Consider the following 23,238-nt stretch of genomic DNA (forward strand, 5'->3'; position numbering starts at 1 on the left):
TACGCGCGGAGATTTATCGCGCGCGCGGGGCACGGCTGATTGATGAGCGTGGCGATGCGCCCCGATGAGCGGCGCGTGCGAAGGAGAACGGGGCGCGTTTGCACGCGCGTGCGAATAGATATTGCGCCGATATTACCCAGTACAGTTTGGGTTCTCGGCGAGGCTAAATGAAATAATATCTCGAGAGGCGCTCCACTCTCTCCCATATAGGATGAATAGGGCGAGCCACTGATGGAGATGAAGGAAAAGCTCCGGGTCGACTGACGTCGAGGTGCAGCTCGATGAATGGGACGCCGCGGAGTGACGTCCATCGAGATCAAAAGACGAGTGGATGATCCTGAACGCGGACTGTTGAGCGGAGACAGAGAAGTCGTGGAGATTATCGGGAGGACGGCGGTGACAACAAAGAGCATTCCGCGTTCCATTGTGTTGACGTCTGCGCCGGTGCATTTGCGTCAATATAAAACGCTGATTATGGGCGTCCCTCCTTGCAGCGTTTCCGCCGCCAATGATCGACGAATTCATAATCTTTTATTTAAAGTCGAAAAACAGACGCGAGGACGTCATCTTTATACTGTTATTGCGACAAATATTACTACACGCCTTCAGTGGTCGAATTGGTGAGACGCCCGCCTAGAGAGTAAGGGAGGTCCAGGTTCAAACCCTGGCTGAGGTAATATTTTTCCCAATAAATTTTCTGCATTTACCGATTAGTCACGAAATGTGGCCAGCTGTGGTCGAATAAAATTTGGAATTTTATTATTATACTGGCAATTTGAAGAAGCTAATCTTTGATAATTTTTTATGTTAACGAAAATGCATCCGAGGTAACGACGTTATTCTTACCCTTTGCGTTTAACAATGATTTAGTGACAGAAAGGAGATCGAAGTAAGAACGTTAAAAACAGCGGTACAAGCCCGACAATTTTAGAAATTACATCAATCTTTAAGAATAAAAATTCCGTGACAAAAATTCGCTATTGATATTTCTCTCGTACGCGATGAGATAACTTTATCTCGCGTCACATAACGTACGCTACGTCAAATTGAATGCCACTCGATCGAATTTTGGATATTTCGATGCAACTTTCGGGAACATTAAGCGAGTATTTTGCAGCTGCGATCGAACGGAAAATTAAACGCCCGTGAAGCAAAGCTCCGAATATCAATCCCGTAGCCGAGCCTTAAGGAATTGGCGTATAAGAAGATATCGAGGTTTGTCGGGAGCGGCTGAAGATTTCGCCTTGCATTGTACCGGAATGCCGCCGCGCAAACCGACCTCGTATATCCTCGAGAAGAATTATCGAGATGTTTATCCGCTTATAAAGGCCGCTATCCGAATATTTATTAGTCCACGGAAGGAGCGACGCCCTTTTCCGCTCCATTTCAACGGGCAAGAGTGTCGCGCTGCCGCCCGGTATTTATTGTTCCGACGGGAGCGATGTTTCGTATGTTTGTACCTGCCTTTTCTTTGAAGCGCGGGCGCGCGCGCGATATATTCGGCATAAATGACCGAACGCGGAAATAAACTTGCGGAATTATTTCCGACGAGTGACGCTTCCAATCACGTTCGATCTTCCGCTCCTAGCGCAGATGTTTTTTTTTAATTATTCAATAAATCACGTGTATCGCACAATTAAGGGACTACCACTTTCCTGTGTACACAGTAAAACGTAAAATGTTAACACTTTTTACATGTCCCAAAAAGTCCACTCTAAATTTTAAGTTAAAATAACATTTACCGCGTGTGTTACTTTTCGACAAATTATAAATGTTAATTAATCAACACTATACTTGACATTTATGTTTATGTTCTTTCAATCTTAAGTGTGATGTAATAAAAATAGACAGGATTAGTGAACTGTACGAATAGTTACAAATCAGAATAGTCGAAATAATTTTCAAGAAATGTCGACATTACACGTTTCGGTTGATTTGGTGAAATAGTTGTGTCAAAAGAACCGAAAGTAATATTAAATTTTTAAACAACATACATAGAGGGTCAAGTTATTGTGTTAACGTAACACATAAAAGTGTTACGAAAGTAATGACATATACGTTTTATGTTAATTTTACATTGAAGTAAGAATGAAATCTTGGTAAGACCAGAAAATTTTAACACTTGAACACACGATTTTTTTTACTGTGTACATTTCGTTATATGAAATAAATAGGCAACGGTGTACCTTTTTCCCCCGATACCCTTAACACACGGTGACTTTTTCCGAACGTGCAAAATCGAAGGACAAACAGACGACAGATCGATTGCGCGGCACTTTTGAAGAGCGCTGAAAGCTCGAAAAAGCTCCAACGTAAAAGCGCGTTTATAACTGCGATAACGTGATATCGCGACGCGCGGAGATCGAGAAACGGCCGTTCACCTGGAAGATATTTCCGGCGCGCAAGAAACGAAAGGTCACTAAAAACGGGGCAGATAGGGGATGACTGAGCGAACCGCGTGTGCGAGTATGCGGAATTCTATTTCCACCGCTCGGGAAGAATCGCGCGCGCCCGCGCTTGTAGGGGCTTATACGACCTCGTTTACCGTACACGTACCGGCATTGTTGCGAGCAAATCGTTTGTATTTTCTATCGGCGATGCAAACGAGTTCGCGGAAACCGATACTAAACTGGTACCGGCGAGCGTTTTCCAGGGCCGACACGGAGCGTAGTCGTCGTCGTCCTATCGACCTATCGATGTCTTCAGCCACGCAACGCCTCGCGGCGTCTTCGTCGGACAAAGGCGACGGCCGGGACCTCCGCAATCTGTTTTCTCTCTACACCGACAACGCGGGAAGACTCGCGGCTCGCCTGTGTGAAAGCAATTCCACGACGAGAAGCCCTTACGGCCGTAGGAGAGCGGCCCTTTACATCCCGCGATTTTTCTCATTAACCTGGGGACCGGCGTCGCTGAAACCCGAAGCTAAAACGAAATCCCGTAATTTAATTGGGTCGCGGACAGACGTTAAGATCCTCCTCGGCACCGACGGGCGGATGTTTACGAAGTTCCAAAATAGATATCTGCTTGGCGCGTTGCACAAAAGCGCAATGAGAATGCTCCCGCGTAGATTACATGCCATCGAGCGCGTGTCGCGTCTTGTGTATGTCGAAAACAAAGGGGCGGACCCGGACGTCGACGCGATTAAAATTCACCGGCCGCGCCGGTTATAAACGAGATCGGAATGAACAATGTGCGCCGGAATTAACACATCGCCGTGACGCGTAATTACCCGCTCCGCTCCGCAAGCTCCGCTCCTCGGCCCGTCCGCACTCGATTATCCGTGAAAGAATCAACGGACCTCGAGGCACCCATCGGGCACTTTGATTTTATTACCACCCTCCCTCGAGAGCCCCGGCATCCACTTGTTCGCCCTGTCCTCTCCGCGGCGCCCTCCAGCTCCTCGGAGTTTCTCAAGTCGTCGACTGACTCGACGGTGCCGTAAAACAATAATGAGCAATCACATAATAGATCGCCCGTGGGGTCTCCTTGGTCGTTGGCGTCTATTCGACTCTCTCGTGTCGGCCGAATGGCGTTCGATTCTCAGGCCGACGATTCCCAGCCAGTCGGCCGAGGCCGAGACGCGATCTCGACGCGCCGGCCGTTCGCCGTTAAAGATTATCGGCGAGGGGGCACCGTCGGGCATTCGCCGATTAAATTGTTACGCAAGTAAGCCGACACTTTGGTGACTTCGTGCCTATCGATCGGCGGCCGATGGGTATCGCGATGCGCGTAACTAAGGGCAACGAAGGTGCCGATTCGTTCGAGTTTACTTCAGAAACGCTCTCCTCCACCGGGGGGGGTGGTTTTTTTCCTTTCTCAAATCAATACCTCCTGAGATAGAAATTCGCGCGCTTTAAATACTCTTCGCGCTGTATATTTTCGAATTGCATTCTATTGTACAAATACAATTGTGTTTACATTCGTTATATATTTGTGTTTTATATTTATTCCCATATTTACGTCCACGTTCATATAGCGCGGTATTTATATTCATATTTATATTTCCACAATTTCAATATTGAAAAAATACCGATTTTTATGCCGCGCTCCAGTTTCCTTCTTTCCCGAAATCTCGGATATCCCGGTTCCGTTCGTATTTTCATTTTCACTATTACATTAGTTGGCGCAAGAGGAAGGAAAAAAAAGGCGGTATTACCACTCTCCATTCGTGACAGATGGTGCGCTTTGTGACACCGGCAGACGGTTTCAGTCCGATATTTCGTATTGTGAAACTTTGCTATCGTACCCGACGTCGACTTTACGTTTACGCCCGGAGTACGCGTGTAACATACAAACAAACACACACACACACACAGACACGCACGGACGCGCATGCCACAATATATATTTATATGTATCTATATATGTATATATTACGTCGCGGGCACAGAAATGCACTGCAGCTTGACCCACTCTCGGGGAATACACGCGCTCAATATGTATGCGGTGCGTACGACTACTGTCGCGCGGATGCGATTAAAACTCTTATGCGTTACAGCACCGTATGGAAATCAGCATGCGCGGAATATTGTAGCCGGGGCGCGGCAACGAAAGTTCGCGCGCCGTATCTGCGTGGAATTTAGCGGAGGATGTTTACGAGGGTGGCCGGGGGCGTAGCGAGTAGTACGTGCGTGTTTATGCGGCCTCGCGCTTCGGTCCGTTTTAAAGCGAATAAGTACGGACTTAATAATGTTTTGCTAAATGCGACCATCGCCGCCGCGTACCGGAGAAACGGAGGATAATACGGCCACGAAAGTTCATATTTTACGTGTAGAATTTAATAGAGACACTGCGACCGCGTCCGACAAATGTTGCGTGCCGTACGCAACATGTATATTGCGGATACGTCGCGATGACGGGTAAGGGTCTGGCCAGACAAACTTGCGTAGCGCATGCCGTGGGGGAAACCGCTGGGGGCATTGTGGTGTACAGATTTGCGGCATTACTGGGCATTAGTTTGGGCATTAGGTCTTGCTGGGGCATTATAAAGGTTAATTTAAAGTCGAAAAGTAGACGCGGAGATATCTTTATACTGTTATTGCGACACACATTACCACATGTCTCAGTAGTCGAATTGGTGACACGCCCGCCTAAAGTGTAGGGAGGTCCAGGCTCAAATCCTGGCTGAGGTAATATTTTTCGCCATAAATTTTCCGTATTATTAAAAATGTCATATGTGGTCAAGAAAACACTGTTTTTGCACGCAGGCGGGTTGCGCGTACAAAAGATGCACATTAAAAATTAGTTGGATTTTGTATGTTTCTTGCGAATTATTAGCTAGAGTGAAATTTACTGCAGCTAGACTTCTCTTTCTTTGTACAATGTACATCATTTGTCTAGAGCAAGTTACTTTCGATCCTGCAAAGAAAAGAAGAGAGAGAGAGAGAGAGAAAGAGAGAAGGCTACATAGAGTAGATTTAGCGAGACAAATCTCCAGGCTGTGTACACTTGCGAATCTCAGTCTCTGCTGCAACCGTGTCCCGTGTTGGGCTGCCATTGCTACCGCTGCACTGTACATTTTATGACGAAAAGAATGAAAAAATACTGTAGCGAAAGTGGATTATTGCACGGGGAGGGAACGGCTTTCGCTCCGAGTTCTTGGGCGAACGACAAAGCAAAGGGAAGAGGATGTAAATGTTTCACTCGCATTCTAATCACGCGGACGACAGGCGAACCTCCGCGGGGAAGATTATCCCAAATTCCGCCGGTCCATTCTGATTTTACGTCCGAGTGTCACGGAGGGGGACGCACTCGGCGAGACTTCGTCCTGCGCGATATCGCTGAAATTGATACAGGCGTTAGAGCGGCGCCGTGAGAGTCCATCAAACTCCGCCGGGACGTAAACTCGCGATAAAACGTCGAATAAAACGCGGCGATAAAAAAATTGGGGCAATCTCTGTGTGTGTGGAGCAGGTACGCGCGTTTACTGGCGAGCGCGAGGGAAATAAAAAGTGTCGAGAGGGTTCTCGCTCGGGCTGATGGAGGCAAGTTCCTGCCGAAAGAGATCACCGGGTTTCTATCTCGCGGCCGATACGAGCGACGGGTTCGGTAATCGAGGTCACCTCGTTTACGCAAGAGCGATCTTACAACAGGACGGGAGCCGGGGCAGTCGTCCCGGCCTACCCTTCGATTCCGCATGTGGGCGATACGCGCGACACGTGGCGGGGAAGATAAATTTGCTGCGTGGCGCGGAGCCCGCACGTGGAAAAAAGTGGCTCCTTCGCCACCCCGGGAACAGCTGACGGCGGGCTGAAAGGTAAAGGGACGTAGAAACGACAGATCGCATTGGCATTGTGTCACGACACTCGAGCGGGTAAGCCATCGACGGAGACCTGTCCCTGCGCGTAAGAAGTATGATAAAGTTCCCTCATTCGCCCTTTCACCTTCGCCCGTCCCGACACGACGTCCGTGACAGGCGATGTCAAGTGTCACGGCGCGAGTGGTCCCGCGAGCGGGAGATCCTGAAGACGCGTCCCGCGGCACTGAAAACTGAGGGTATCTCTTGCAGGCGCGATTCCGCCTCCTTCGAAGCGTCGCGACGCCCCCCCCCCTCCCTCCCCCCCGGTATCCGGTGGGTTGCACTTGCGAATGGGCGTGTTAAACTTTGTAGAGCGCGGAAAGGTAAAACGGCAGAGATCGTCATCGCTTCGTCAATAGGGCAGTAACGGTATTGAAGGGCGCGTTAGGTTACATCGCAAACGCGCTCACCGCGATGTTGCCGGTGAAACCGGCTCGTGAAAGACTCGAAAGTGCTTTATGTACCGCCGTCTGCGCGTACATATGTACGTGCGGCGTGCACACAGGGCCTGGGCAGGCCGCGCGCGCCCGCAAGGGCCGGCTCTCGGCACTTACCGCGTTGTGTCGCTACAAATTGCAAACGTGCCCGCTCGAACGGTGCAGCACCATCGGTTTTAATCGAGGCGGAGCTGCGAGCCAACCGCGTCGAGTTGCGAGCCGTCCCGAAAGCGATATGGTTTCTGACGTAGACGCGCGGATTCTTACGTTTACGCGCATAAAAGCGAACGCTGTTTCAGCAACGCGATCCCTGATACCCCCGCGTCGTTCTCCGTGGATGCTCTTCAGTCTCGCGCAACGTTTCGAGACGGTTCGCACACACATACACACACACACACATACACATACACTCACTGCCAGGCTCGCCACGGCCGCGAGCTCCGTAAACTCGGAAATAATGTAGACGCGCCGGGTTTTCAATCTCACAAAGATTAATTCGCGCAAATATCATTTTGTTTCCGCTCGTTGGCTTACGCGCTGCATTGTTTACATACGTTCTCGCGGGCGGGGGCTAACTTCCAGCAAACTCGTTTCCGCGGGTACCGGGGGCCGTCGCGCCGCCGGCGAATTCTCCCCCGGCGCCGTTATAGCCGTTCCACCCTTCGCAAGACACGTTCCATTTCCAGGAATACAGCACGGCGCGATGAACTCGAACGACGTAACGTTACGTTCCTTTTTTACGGGCAAAATTTTTCATGCGCGTTCAACCGAGCTGTCGCGGAAGCCGTCTGACGTCTACGTCGGCCCGCGACTGCTATTTTCAGGGATGATATCGAGCACCTGGAGTTACAGTTTCGTGCCAAGTACACATTATGCAAATCGACGATCCGACTCGTCGAGTGCGACAGCTCGCGCGAGGATGCCGGGAGTGGCCGGCCAAAACGATGAGGATACAACAACGATCGGGTTGTGGGAACAAAAAAAAAGAGTTGCAACAAGAAAAGAGTTGGGTCGGACAGGTGATTCTGCGCAAAAGGCGTTCGGCGAGATGCACCGAGGGATGAACGTCTGTCCCTGGGGAAGGGGTGACCGGGGGTGGACCAGGATCTTCGCTTCGAATTGCCAAGTGCACACATCGCTAACTAGGTTACGTAATACAATTAGCGCCTCCGCTAATTTCTCAGCGCCGACTAGGCAACCGGCTAGGGTGGTAGTTCACTATTAATGGGCAAATACAAAGCGCCGACTATCCGAAATGCGTTGCCATCGACTCTCTCTCTCTCTCTGTCTCTCTCTCTCTCTCTCTTTCTCCGCTTCTCTCTTCCTCACCATCGTGCTACCTTGTCTTCTCCCGACAAGAGGAGCAGCTAGGAGAACCCTCAGCGTGTACGGTCCAGACGAACAAAAACAAGTTTGATCGCGTTCACAAACACGGGGGTCGAGCGGCGCATTTAATCGCGAGTAACGCGCTACCATGGGCTCTTGTACGACGCCCGTCCCCTATGTATTCGGTATTTGCACTGGAGGAAATGCGCGTTGAATACTCAATTCGCCGCGTTATTAATAGGCGCGAGTATCCTTGGCGCGATATTTGTATTCGATACTTTAATCGTCGGGTGGAGGCAAGAAATTTAAGCCGAAGGAAAGAGGGAACTTTGAGATAAAGGTTCTTGCGGCGCGGCGCTCCCGCAGCCGCGTCGTAAAAGTCGCGTATCGCAAATTGCATGTGTCTCCGCCATTGTCGCGAAAGAAATTAACTCGAAATTGGTCAAAGAATTCGTAAAAGGGAAACACGGATAACTCGATGTGTACATCTCGCGCGCGCGCGTGTATAAAATAAAATAAAATATTAAGCCAGGTGTACAAGTGTGACGTGTTGCACTTACTAAACTGTCACACAAAGTCGCGGTGCGACCGGCAGGGCTGCGTAGGACCGTACTAAAACGAAATTAACGCTCGCCAGAGGCGAGCCAAGAGGATGGTGTTATTCAGGAAAATGAATTGCGCGAGGTGCACAGAGAAAAGGATTTTAAAGGATCACGAAGTGAGCAAGCGAGGAAAGGAGGGATCTCGCGGAAAAGACGCGGGTATGTTGAAGACGCGCGAGGAGAAACAGAGACACGGAGTGAAAGAAATGGATGGTGCGATAAAAGGAAAACAGCGGAGGGAGGGAGGGAGAGAGAGAGAGAGAGAGAGAAGCGAATAAAAGATCATGGATTTGTGTAGAAATGAGAGGAAACGAGGGGTGAACGAGGACGCGCGACGGGAAAACGGGGACTGACGGGGGGGAGGGATAGGGTGGATAGAGAAGCGGAGGAAGAGGATAGCTATTCGTGCATCGCTGAACGTTCGTCGAGCGAGACGCATCGGGGTGCATCGATGCGCGCACGCGCGCGCGGTTTGTGCATCCAGGATATTAAAAACATACACATCCGCCGGTAAATCCGGCGTAAAATATAAATCGGTAATGCCGCCGAAAAACTCGGTCGGAGCTGAGCCTCCGGTTTCCCATCCCCCTCCACCGTGTTCATCCCCTTCCTCGCCCCTCTACCCCGCACGTTATTCCGCTCCGCCAGAATCGCGTCGCTTTTTTTGTCTCTCCGTTTCCCCTCTCTGTTCCTCGCCCTTCTCGATAACAATGTGCAGCTTGAATGCGCACTGTGTGCTCTGCGATGCGCCGCCAGCGCACAGGTGAGATTTCGCAGGGTGCTCGATAGCGCGAACGAGATAACCATTCCTCGAATGTTGTTTTTGTTTTACTTTTTCGCGCGAAGAAGGAGGGTTAATAAGAGCGCGAGGATGCGCGAATTAACGGGCGATTTCCGAGCGGGAGGCGACGCACGTTAGGATAAATAATAAATTTCATTAGTGCCATAAATGCGATTCAATTTATCAATCGAGTAAATCACTACGAACGAATTATAACGCTATGAAACATAATGCGATATTAATAATATTGTATCATTTACTATTACAAATATCGTATGCCGCTTACAAAATGATGTTAAACCCCCGCGTACTATTTATACGCTAATCATTAACAAACGCGGCATCGATACGCCCGGATAAACCGACGAGAAAGACAAATTCCATTCGACGATCGGATCGGGCTTCTATTCCGCGGCGCCGATCAGCGGAGCATCCGACTTTCCCGAGCAACAATCCCCGCCGCTTTAATCACCGATCTGACGCCTTGAACCATATTTGCCCCCGGCACACGTCCAAGTTTAACGTCCGACAAAATGTTTTCGGCTTTGCCGGAGACAGAGAAGGAGCGAGGGAGCAGGAGCACGGGACGAAAAAGAGGGGCTCGTCGTCGGTCTGGCTTTTAATCGTCGTCGCGACGTTCCTTTTTTGCGTCCCTCACGCGGGTGGGCGCGCGCGCACCAGTGTTGGAATCCACTTTAACGGACCTCGCTAATTACCGAGCGGGTAGCTCCGCTTATTTGCCTTGACTCTGATTAACCTTCCACGTGGTGTTCCTCCCTACGCAACAGAAACGGAAGAGGGGATCGCGGGAGGCCGACCGCGGGGAGGCGGTCGTACATAATCGCTTTATGCGCGTTTCCGCGCGATATCGCGACTATGAAAATTTTATGTTTTTCATTTGCCGTAAGTTCCGTCTGATTGGGTGCGCGGTGAAACGATACGCCCACATTTCACGTTTGGCTCTCTTCAATGTTATTAAAAGTTAAGAGAAAAAGAGTCGATGTTACGCGTCGATGTGCAACAGAAGAGCTGCCACTATCCAATGCGTATCTTGCGTCACTATTGACGATTTGCCAAATTTATTTGGATCTGAAAGAAAAAAGGTAATTATGAAGCGCTGCCTGACGCAACGAGGAACATCAACTGAAAGTTTATTAAAGCCAAAATCGTGACTCGGTACCGGCACGTACGATCGAGCCCCTCAAATGATACCCGCGACACTCGCTTATCCGTTTGGCGCGTTACATGCAGGGCAAATATCCGCGGGCGATTATGGCACTAAATCAGGCGTCTCGCGGAGAGAAAGAGAGGGAGGGGGGGGGGAGGAGGGCGTAGGCGACGTGGAGGATGGAGCAATCTGAGGCGGCGCACGATCACGCGAAAATTCACCGCGTCGGATGCACCTTATCTCGGCCGAAGAACGTGCATATCTGCTAGGCGGTCAGATAAGGATGATCCACCACCTACGTAGCGCAAGCAGTCGGCGCAGAAAATTATGTATGCCTCCGTAAAAGCGCCGTGCCCTCGTCCACAAACATCACCGGGGGGTGCGTCCCTCAGCGAAGGGAAAACTCGTGAGGCAACGGGGCGAACGGGGGAGGGACGGAGAAAGAGGGAAAGAGGCGGGACGCAGTCCCGGATCGACATGCCGTTCTCTGCCCCGTGACTCTCGATTTTACGCTCGACGCATCGAGAGAATGAACTATTCTTTCTCCCATAGCTATCGTCTATCGCCGAATTTTCGGGCATAGTCCGCATAGACACGCGCGACAAAGCACAAAGTTGCGAAGCATACGCCGAACGATTCGTCAGTGTCGATGGCCGGGTAACGTTTATCGCGTTTATCGTGTCGCCGATAAATTACCAAGGGCAGCCAGATATAAGCGTTACGGTCCATTAACCGGAAACTCCGCGTAATGCCCATCTCCGCGTAACGTTAATTTCGACGCGCGCGTGCTGTACGCGGAAATGGGAAAAAAATGCAGTTTTATTACAAAGGTACAAAACCGCTCGCCAGGGACAAGAAACGAATTTCAGCGCTTCGCTTCGGGCACTCGCCCCGTCCCTCTCTCGCAACCGGCCGGTAAACGCGCATTTTTCTCGTCGTAAAATTAACTCTCTTTTCCACGCTCCCTCTCTCTCTCTCTCTCTGTCTCTCCCCCTCTCTCTATCCCTCGGTCTCTCCTATACTCTCTTCTATCGCGATGAAAAAGGTTATTCATATCAGGGGGGCGCGTACCCTTTTCTGCTGCAGATTACTTCAAAGCAAATATTCTCCGCGCGTTCAAAGGAATTACAAGGATATAACTAAATCCGTCGAATTTTTGCGTCGCAGTTTAAAGCAAGATTGTCGCGACATGAGTAAAAGGACGAGTGCGTGCAAAGTAAAAAAGAAAGACTTATTGTCACGCGTGCGAATCTCTCGCAACCTGCGTTAGCGATCAAAATTAATAGCATTGATATTCCCGGGCGCGGGAAGATTAAAAGTCTCATTTTCGATGCCGCCAAGTGTATCTGAAATATATGATATAATAATATGAAAATATTGTGAAAATATTAAATTATTTTTAACCGTATGGCAAATTTTATTTTATAAGCTCGGTTAAATGTTATTTATTCAATTAAATTTGTATCGGGATATAAAGTTTAAAAGTTTCATCAATAAACTGCAATTTATACCCACGCAAAAAATAACTCTGACATTCATTCAGAGGACACCACGAAAACCCCTCGGTGCTGCCCGAAACCGCAATGTCCCCAAAATGACGGCGAAACAAAATAATGGTAAGCAAGTTGTCGGAAATGACACCTGTAGCCAAATGATTTTATTCGCTGACTGCGGAAGGGCGCGGGTCGTATTTACCTCCGGTTTACATCGGCTTAATGCCGCGTTGATATTCGAAATAATAGCGACCCTCGCTGGCATAAGCGTGGTCCTCGTACACGTAACGCGGTATCCATGTAAGCGTTTAGATTTACTGTTTCCACTAGCTAGCGACCAACCGAACACGGCTTTGCCAACGTCGAGGCATTATAACTGTACTGACAATGAGCAGAACGATCCGCCATATTGTATTTCACTGTCATTTGCTAAATATGTGCAAAGCCCAATAATAACCGTAAATCCACCATTGGGCACAGTGCAACGTTACTCATTTACACTCCAGAAACTTGATTAGCGAAAATCCTGATATTTCCAAACATCCACAACTCAAAATCCGTTCACGTTGCGACGTTACTGCTAGGGAAATTCAATTTCAAATTTGCCCCAGAAATTCGGAAACGCACATAGCTCTACATTTCACATTGTTGAATAAAAATTGACGCGTATGTTACTCGGCACTTGATTCGAGAAGAAAACCTATGCCTTTAACGACTTAATTGGTCCCGTTCGCATCAAATACAAAGTCTTACAGTCCCCTCGAAATCTCAACGGTCTTTATGCCATTGTCCCATAACACCCACGCCATTAACAAGTTTCGAGCTTCTTAGTCGCCGTCCACGACCCTCTAAAGCGTCGCGGTCCCGTGGCCACTTCAATCTACAAAGACGGTCCGCGATCGTCTCGAAGCCGCCAATTAAATTAGTTACCAAATTCAAGAAGTCGAAAGAAGTGGTTTAACGCGACGAAGAACAAACGATGAGTATTTATTGCCGTCTTGCGTCCACGTCAATTTCAGCGACTGGGAATCTAATAGACCGGAAAATCTAAATCGCTGCCTTAAGAGTACAAGACAGCCATTCTGCTCAGACCCTTAGCAATGGCGATCATGAAGGGGGGAGGAAAGGGCGCGCAGTCGAAAAATAGACGCGAAGATGTCATCTTTATACTGTTATCGCGACAAATATTACCACATGTGGCCCTCAGTGGTCGAATTGGCGAGACGCCCGCCTAGAGAGTAGGAAGGTTCAAACCCTGGCTGAGGTAATATTTTTCGCAAAAAAGTTCTGCATTATTAAAAATACCAGATATGGTCAATAAAAACACTGAAGTTATAAATATGTAAAAGTTGACTGAAATACCCTGTGCCCAATAATATTCGGTGGAATTTACATTCAACTGGGCAGCTGTTGAATTCGTGTGGATTAGAAGTTTAGCGATAGAACGTCCAAAATAAATTAATACACTTCGCTTCTCCAGCCCCTCGTATCTTCAATATCTTTGAAACGATAGTTCGCTGGTGCGCCAGCATGGAACGTTACCGCAGCTCGTTACTTCGCGAGTCTTTACGACATTGTCTCGCGCCGGTGACCATTGGCGAGTTTCGGACTTCTCGGTCGCTGAAAGGAAAGTCAAAGACGGTCCCCGGTGCGAGAAAGCCGCCAATTAAGTCAAAAGGGGGAAAGTCCGCCTTGGCAAATTCCGGACGCGCGTATCGCTGCGGTTCGTTTGCCGTCGTCAGAGCGCGACCGAGAAAATACACTTTGACCTGGATCGGCGTTAGGGAGACGCGTACTTGGTGTCTCTTGTGTACTCGAAATCGAACTTCGTACCCGCGGTCGTCGGCTCCAGCGAACTCGAGAGATTGTGTCCGTTCCGTTCCTTCGTATGTGGACGGGGGTAGATCTGCCTCGACGGAGGGCCAAACAAGTTGAACGCTGCTGGACAACTTTCAAATAGGACAGTGAGTTTACCGCAGCATGGATTCGGCCGCACGCGCCCCGTTTCAAAGAGAGACACTATCCGCGCGACCGCGTCTGCGCGCTAAAGAACGCTCTAGTTCGACAGGAAAGAATGAAATTCGATCGCGCATTAAAGGCACGAGGAAATTTCGCCCGTGTAATGGATAGCGAACGCATTTTACTTTATCCATCACGTTAGAGAGACCGCCGTCGATAAAAAGTAACGCAACTCCTTGTGAACTGATGGAGTATTTTGAGGAGTAACGTACGTGTATTTCTACGTGTAACGGGGAGCCTTCATTGTCATTATAAGACGATCTGTTACCGAACCGCGCGGGAGCTTAGCGGAGAAATAAGCTCCGCTGGTACAACCACTGTACAAAAGCCTCTTAGTCCCCAGCTCGAGCAAGGGTGAAAGAGGACTAATTTGTCTATCCGCGCACAGTTGGGGGAGAACCGGCAGAAAAGAGCCTCGGTTATGGGTCACGCTTGGGTGTGCAATACATCCGGGAGACCGCCCGCTCATTCGGAGGAACATGAACACCCCCCTCGCACGTTGTTTCCACGATCATCATAATCCACCCCTCGACGTTGTTTTCGCACAGGTTCACGCCAGATTCTGAGCGACCGAGGTGGATTAAGGATTTTCCGCCTGCCTCTTGTGGCCCCACTACCGCTCGTCGTCGGTGACAGAAAAAAAGGAATGACCCAATTCGGGGGTTTTTCTGGTTTTAGAGACCGGCTTTTGCAGCTCGTTGCACAGCGGCGAATGCAGTAACGGTAGTCCACTCGTGCAACGAATAGCCGTAATAGTATTGTTCACCACATTCGCGTAAAGTGACTCGCAAATATTCTTATGTCACACAATGTACTCTGTTTTATCGTCATCAAATATACGTGTGCGCGTGTCTTTTATATTTAACGAACGTATCACTTTTTTTAATTCAGTGTGTTACTATATGGGGCGTCCGAAAAGCTTCTCGATAAGAAAAGGCGATAACTGGTAGCATAAAATAATAAAACACAAATTTATAAAACTATGTCAGAGCTCGCTCTAAATAGCTAGGAAGTCAATCGTGTGAATTTTTAAAAGGTTTTCAATTTTGGAATTATACAATAAAATTGACAGCATTTACTCGTATGTTTAACTCTACTTGAAATTTGTAAAAGCTTAAATCTCTCTCTTTTTTTATAAGATACTATTTTAATATTTAAACTACGATATTTTTGTCAAATTATCGCGATTTGAAATAGTCATTAGAGTTTCATAAATTTGCGAAAATAAATCTATAAATTTGAACGCTCCACATTTCCTCAAGTTATTTTTTAATTTTAATTTTAGATGACTGTTACGTTATTGTTAGATATAATTGGATCTGTTAATTTACTGCGAGTCATTTTAAACTTCAGTTTTGTTCAAATAACGGAATTGTTTTCCTATTTTATAATAATATTAATTTTATATAATTTTTACATTTATTTGTATTACAAATACAATACCATGTATAAATCTGCCACAAATTATTAAGTTTCGTCTAAAATAATTACTGTTTAAAAAGAGATGTTCTACAGAGTGAGCTCAATATTATTTTATAATTAAAAACACTATTTACGAACTAAAAAATTCGTGTTATAAGTGTTGGGAAATAAATCGTTAAATTAGAAAGCGTGCCTGAATTTGTGTCAGATATTCTGATATCATATTTTGTTTTGTACGCAGAGCGGCTATAGTATGTAATATCTGATAATCGATTTGCTTATTCGCAGAGAATTTTCGATAAAATAACTTACCACGCGATGCACCGAGAATGCACGACTGTGGCAGCAAAAAACAAGTCAGCACCAGTGGCCAATTCATCTTCGAATCTACAACAAAAAAGAAGTACGAGAGTCGTTAGGCAACGCAGTCCAGTTAAGCGTTACTTGTAGCGGCACGGCATCAAAAGACATCGAAAACTAATATCGATCCAAAACACTTGGGCGAAGCGTTGGGAATTCGCGCTCGGAAATCGCTATTTTCCGTCTTAACGAGGCACAGCGAGGATTGTCCCTGAATAACTGCCAGAATAGCTTGTGCAAACAAGCGCCGTGCGGCAATATCGGTTTTCTTTCTTCGGCTACTCCGGCTCCTCCCGCCTTATCCCCCGCGAAAACCTTCTTGAGAAAGAACGCACCCGGCGCGCAAATTAATGCGTGCTACACTCATTTCCAAACAACGACCCGGCCACAATTAGGGGAGCGAGCCCCTGCGTGTGTAATATTGGTACGAAAGAGTGTGCGCCTCGCTAATCCTTCTTTCGGTCAGTTATAACCCGATGCCGATGAACGTGCCCGCGGCTACGTCACGGAGGGAGATGGATCGCTCTTGGCGCGATAGAAATTCAGGGGGATCGATACGCCGGTAATTCTTGTATCGGCCCCGAGAATAAGTAGCCCATTGACCTCTCGGGCACGTTCTGAAATTAGACCGGCCGGGTGTCGATAAAACGTACCAGACATTCTCGAGTTTAAACATCGTCTCGCGCGGCTCTAATGTATTCCGTGTTCAATTTCGCCGTGGCTCGCCCGCGAATTCGCCCCGCCGGCATACGCCATAATATTTCGAGTCCGTCCATCCCGCACGGCGTTCTGTATTCCGCGCGTCTGCGGAATCGAATCACATGCTAATATCTGTAGATTCCACGCGGCGGCTGATAAAAACACGCCGAGTAGCTTAGGGTGGAGACCCTTTATTCGAATCGTTCCCGGGCAGGCATCGACATTCTCCGGCAGACGGGAACAATATCTAGCGCAATCTTACGAGACGGAGCTCGCATTCCGCAGCAAATTTTCGGAAGCCGCATACCGCGCGGCGAGAGGGTACGTCATTGATTTGACGCGCGAACGACTCTCTTCTGTTGTAGTTATTCCAGCTTCCTCAAAGAAGCGAGCTAATATCCGACATCTCGACTTTAATTTCATTATTTTAGCCCCGTCGGCTTAAGCGAGCAGCACCAACGTTCCCTCAGACCTCTCCAACGAGCGCGAGCTTATCGATCTATCGGATGAGATTAACGAATCCCGTGTCCGCGGATCCTCGTAGCGTTCTGGCGCTATTCGCCACGCGAATTAAACATAGACTATGTACCACTGGACCGCGCATTCCCACCTTGTTCCATTCCCATTGTTCTGGCCGTCGCCGAGTTACGGGACAAGGATAGAGTCTCTCGTGAAGCCTATCTCCCTCGAGGGTGAGTTTCTCTGTCGCACGCATTGAATGAGACTCTGTCGTTTCCCACAAGTCGGCAACACCCCCCACCGTTGAACGCGCGGTCCAGTAGTATATGGTCCATGGAATTAAACGGGGAAGAGGCCGGTAAGTACGCGGGTGAGAACAGGAAGAGGTAACAATCGCAGTGAGATAAAGGGCGCGAGAGAAGAAGTCGCCTCCACCGCGCGTGATAAGATGAATAGATGTGACGCAATGTAAAAGGATACGAGTACCCGGGCGCGATGAAGTATGCATGTAAAACGCGAAAACGTATATATACGTCTTGTCACGCGATAAAGCGCGCGAGATATAACGCGCACGTGCGCGACACTAAGCGTCCGATGCAAATTGCGGCGTCGGATAAATGAATTTACATTGCCGTGGAGTGTCTTCACTTTTGCACCCCCGGCCGTAATTCTTTCCGCGTCGATCCGGACGCGAGCGCGGCCGCTTCTTACAATGGCTCCCGATTTGATATTATACAGGTACGCCACAATAGTTTTCAACGTCGCCCCGCATGAATATCGCAGTCAATGGGCGCATTCAGCGGAGACGACAATCGAGTAGCACTTGAGCAGCAATGCAATCCGCTCCGCTGAATATCTCAGAGCATATACCGATCGTATTCAATTGCTACTCAACTGTTGTCTCCGCTGAATGCGCCCAGTGTAAACATGAAATGAGATTTGGCCAGCTGTGTTTAGCCCCGCGCGTACAATGGGAATATGGGGCCCCGAGATTCTAATGCATATTGAGCGCGGATCGATCGCGTTAAAATCTCCGCGAGCTGCGCGGAAATCGCGTGCCGAGTATTAGATGAAAAGATATCAGGTGCGAGAGGCGTACAGCCTCGTCTCGACCGGCTCGGTCTTTCTCTCAGCTATAGATCAAATATGACGACAAGCCGTAAACCCGAGTCGAAATTTTGGCCCTATGTTGAACCTTTAAATCTATTATATAGTAAGACCTAGGACAGAGTAAAAGAGGTCGAACTGCAAGTACAAAATTGACTCCTACTTTAAAACCGAGTATCGGAAATTTCTACTTTTGCCAATTTAACATTAACGTAGGTCCTTTTAAGTAGGAGCTAAAGTAAACGCTTAGAATTAAAGATTCAAGAGAGGAGTAAAAAAAATATAATGTCATCAAAGTAGGTTATCGCCGGCCTATGTAGGTGTATAGATCAGTTCAGTGGGTGTAAATTATCCTTAAAAGTGTCAAAATAGTAGCAAACTTTCGACTCGGGAAGCCAATCGTGAAACGAAAGCGGGTACATGAGCTCCGTAAGAATCTTGAGAATTCACGGAGCGAATAAAAGAGCTCGTCGCGCCGTCGCCTCTCGCCACCCTGTTTATCTTCATCGCCTTTCATCGCGATATTCGGAAGACAGTCCTTTTGCGGTTTTTTTTTCACGAGAGACTTTCCTTATTACGGAAAACGCTCGTTCCGCAAGATTATGAGGAGCAACGGCCTTCTCGACGCGGTTCGTATTAATTTGTGCCGATTCGTTTCCTCCTTTCTCTATTTACTCGGCAATTAGCTTCGGCGATTAGCTAATTTGCGTCACAAAGACTGCCAAATATAATCGACCATTCGTTGTAAATTAGGGTCATTAATTAAACGGTAATATTTCATACGTCGGGCAATTAAATGCTGTATCCCGACTTCGCCGTGAGCGCGGGGCGAGCGCCCTCATTTGTGATTATCAAGGGTAGACGGATGAAATCGCTCTTCATCGCGGCGCAGCGCTCTCAAATGAAATCTCGGGGAAATTCAGCCGGTATTAACATCGGGGAGAACGCGCGGCGTAAATAAAGAATTCCGTCGCGGCGTTACCTCCCGCCATCCTCCCGCACGGGCGAGATCGGCGGTCCACCGCGCGTTCCTCGCCGCGCTGCGAGTTCTCGCGAACACGGGGGGGGGGGGAGGGAACTAATATCCCCGCGCAGGAGCCCCTATTCTTCTTTATTAGCTCGTGGCGCGCGGTGCAACAATACCCGCGTCCTACGCGCACATCGCGCCGGTGTCAATGACGCGCTGGCTTCTCGCAAACTCGCCGGCCGACCTTCCGCAAACCGAGCCGGGCCGCGCGGATGCGAGCGAGTCACATCTGCGGATTCCCGCGGAATATCGCCGTCGCCCTGCGCGAACAAAGAAAAGAGAGGGCGGCGGCGGCGGCGGCGGCGGCGGCGGCGGGGGTCGGTGCAAGGGACGTCTCACACGGGGTGGATACGGGGCCGGTGGGGCGGGAGGAAGGAAAAAGGAGAAGAGGAAGCGGGAGACGCGGGGAGAAGCTCGACGGAAGGATACGAAAGAGGGTGCACCGCCTCGGGCGTCTCTTCGTGCCCGGTCTCTTATGTCCCCGGTCCTTACCTCTTCCAGCCGCATCGTTGCACCCTCGCTCTCGACGCGCCCCTCGCGGCCCCCGGCCTCCCCCGGCCATCCCGGAACTCCTCTAAATAGCCATGTGACGGTACCAGCCACCGTATTACATTCCATGTACACACCGACACGCCGACAACGACCGCGCGCACGCGAGTGTGGACCAATAGCGACGCACACGTACTTCGCCGTGCGGCACACGATACGCGCGCGGAACCCGAGGAACGCTCGGAAACCAGAGTTCTCTCCTGATCCTGGTAGCGCCCGGGGGTGCGCGCGCGTGAGGGAACCGCCGCGTTGCCGAAGGTCGTTCCACGTGTCCGCGCGCGTGTTTTCGAGCGTAGATTCCACTCGCCACTGACCTACCCCTGACTTCTGGCGGTTTTTCACCAGCCAGCTTTCGCTGCCGGACGGACGGTTGAGTTTTATGGTCGCGACGGAGATATTTCGATCGTGATCACCGGGTATTCGTTATCCTCGAGATCGCACCCGAGACGCGCGTTCGTGAGAGAACTCGGGGATTCGGAATGAGAGATCGGCGACGTGCAGCCGGCGCAAAGTTCGAGGAAAATTCCAAGAGAAACGGGGCGCACTTGGCATATCGCTTTGCTCTCTCGCGGCCGATCATTATTTCGCTGTAACAATATAGCGCGATCATTATATGTCGCTACAATAGTGGCAAAATTATATATTAACATTAGGAAGTTGCACGAGGGAGGCATCTGGCGGCAAATTCAAGGGACGTTCGATTATTGATGCATTGCATTCAATTTATTCGAGACTATTACGCAAACCAGCCCGTTATTTACTCAGTGCAATATTAACTTGCCGCGAGGTTACTAATTGCGTTAATAATGTATTCTTCAATTATGTCGAAAGAACAATTATACACATGATATTTGCATATGCTAATTAAGTTTGTTTCTATTAATAACTAAACATCTAATCGCGGACTATGCAAAACTTGTTCGACGAAACGAGAAGACGTTCGATTTCAATAACGAGGCTCGTTAATGTCGCAGAAATTCCAAATTTATGCATACGTTTTGAGAGCAGATGAAGAATGAAACGCTTTAAAATGCCATTAGATCCAACATGGAATATGTAATATTGGAATATGATATAATCTAAAGTTATTTCCAATTTTTCCGATTATTTTTCTATTTTATTGTATAAGTTTGTGTAATTAGTTTTTCATCGGGGAGCAAATGTGCGAGAACTATACCAAATCATTACAATTGAATATATTCATTTTCAAGAAAATAACTGGAATCAGCAAAAATGTTTCATACAAGATAACGTTATTTCATACAAAAGACATAAATAATGACATAATTACAATTTCATTTAAACAAACAATTATTAATGTAATTATCAGTGCAATTACTGCGATATCTGATATAGTTTCGAAATATCAACTTTCATATGGACATTACTGTCACGTGCAACGCGATTTCGTGAAACAAGTAACTGCGATCGTGCTCGTACTTTAATTATTAAAGTGACTATAAAAGAAATTGCCGAAAGCGTCAAATTGTATCATCTCGCGGACATATAAATGCGGGGGGAGAAAGGGAATATTGACGCGACAGTTTAGCGATTTAATACGCGTTGTAGATTCGAATCGCGACAAACGCGCTTTCGGATGTAAAATATTTTTAGGTCCCCCTAAAGTAAGCCCTTTGTGCGGCTTCAATTTTCATTCTACGCGACGCTATGTGCTCTTTTTTTATTAATTCGACGGCAGAATTTGTAAAAACGTACTTGTACATACGACGCGCCGCAAACGAATTACGCCCCGCTCAAATTTGCAGAAATTCGAACAAATTAATTCCGCCGGCCCGCCCCGACCCCGTCCTTTCCTTTCCTCGCGCATCGAGACGCTCATTAGCACCCATTCTGTTCGTATCCAATCTACGCCGTTAAGATGAGCCGGTTATTATCCAATGCATTATCTCCAGGTTCCACAATTCGCCGGACGATATTAAGCGTTCGATTACATCGTTACATTTGCCACCCTCTCTCGCCCCCCTTCCTCCCGCAAATGCAAACAAATAATTCGATCATGTCGATACGTGTATACGTGTACGAGGCACTCGTGCCCCGGGCCCTCCGAGCGCACAGTACTCACCACGTCTATCGCGACTCGTAATCGAATAAAGTGCAACTGTTTACGGGTAATTCTCGTACAACGTTTAACCGGTAATTCGAGCTAATACCGCATTAACAAATAATACCGTGTCAGCGAGCGAGAGAGACAAGGAGGAAGGGAGAAGGGCGGGGGGGGAGGGGAGGGGGAGGGGGAGGAGGAGAGGGATGGGGCGAGAGACAGAGGCGGAGAACACAAGTGGGAGGAACCGTGGATGAGAGAGCGAGTTTAATTTGCAGATAATTACCTCGCCAGCTACTGAGCTCCATTGGAAGCGAATTGTAGCGAGACCTTGCGCCGCATCGATGAAAAATTATAGTCGGAATATCGCCAAACGGATTTGAAAACGCGCGGATTCTGTTTTATATTTCCTATGCGAATGAAATCGCGCGCGATGCACGAAACAAAATTCTTATATATATATATATGTATACATATATATGAATATTTTGCGAAATTTTTATCGTTCCGCATGCAAAAACTGAGTATATACCGAAATTACACGCCCGTCGGAATTAATAACTTTTTACTCGGCGTTTATGCGATTGGCAATTCGGAGCCACGGCCGGATTTCATTAACGATCGAAAAACAGCGCGATATATAACCCAGTTTCGAGCGTGCATTAATTCTGCCGGCACGGTGCCGTAATAATCTGACGTCACGTTTCGGATCGTATCGCTGCATCACACTGCATTGGGGATTTGCATTGCGTGGCGAACAGCGTGAGATTTTTGCGATGGGATACGTCGTAAAAAATGAATTATGGCCTGCGGCCGATGTAATCGTAAAATCGCGCTTGTTAAATTCTTGCCAAAGTTTCGTAACTTTACTTACAACCGTACTTTCCCCTCCCTCCCCCCGTGCGTCTAAAGGTAATTTAATTACGTCATTTTTTTTCCTCAATCGCCACCTCTTCCCCATCGCCGTTTATACTTTCGGTGCGCAATGCGCGTTAACTAGGGATTTCCTTCATTCCGAAACATCATCCTCGATACGAGCATACTTATATTAGCATTATAATACTTTATCGTACTCTCATCCCAACGAATACACGGACGGAAACGAGCCGGAAGCGAGTGTATGTCGTGCCACCACCGATATCATACTCCGACGTATATGCAGGATGTACAGATTGAAATCCGCCCATCGATCGAGACGGCGAATTCCACGATACGGCTCGGTGGCACGTACGAAAAGACAGGAACGGCGCCGCGAACAGAAATACCAGAGTGCCATGGAAATCCTGCATTTTTTCTCGTTCGATATAGAACATTGTGTGAGAGAGACAATGTGAGTGAGTGAATGAGAGAAGAAAAGAGAGAGAGAGAGAGAGAGAGAGAGAGAGAGAGAGAGAGAGAGAGAGAGAGAGAGAGAGAGAGAGAGAGAGAG

General features: G+C 48.3%; 1 pseudogene; it reads right to left on the minus strand.

The window, feature by feature from the left end:
* The window catches only part of LOC105560204, a 226,659-nt pseudogene that overhangs the window by 101,159 nt on the left and 102,262 nt on the right, over positions 1 to 23,238 (minus strand).

The sequence above is a fragment of the Vollenhovia emeryi genome, unplaced genomic scaffold (genome assembly GCF_000949405.1).
Source record: "Vollenhovia emeryi isolate VEMERY1.0 unplaced genomic scaffold, V.emery_V1.0 DF939237.1, whole genome shotgun sequence".
Lineage (NCBI taxonomy): Eukaryota > Metazoa > Arthropoda > Insecta > Hymenoptera > Formicidae > Vollenhovia > Vollenhovia emeryi.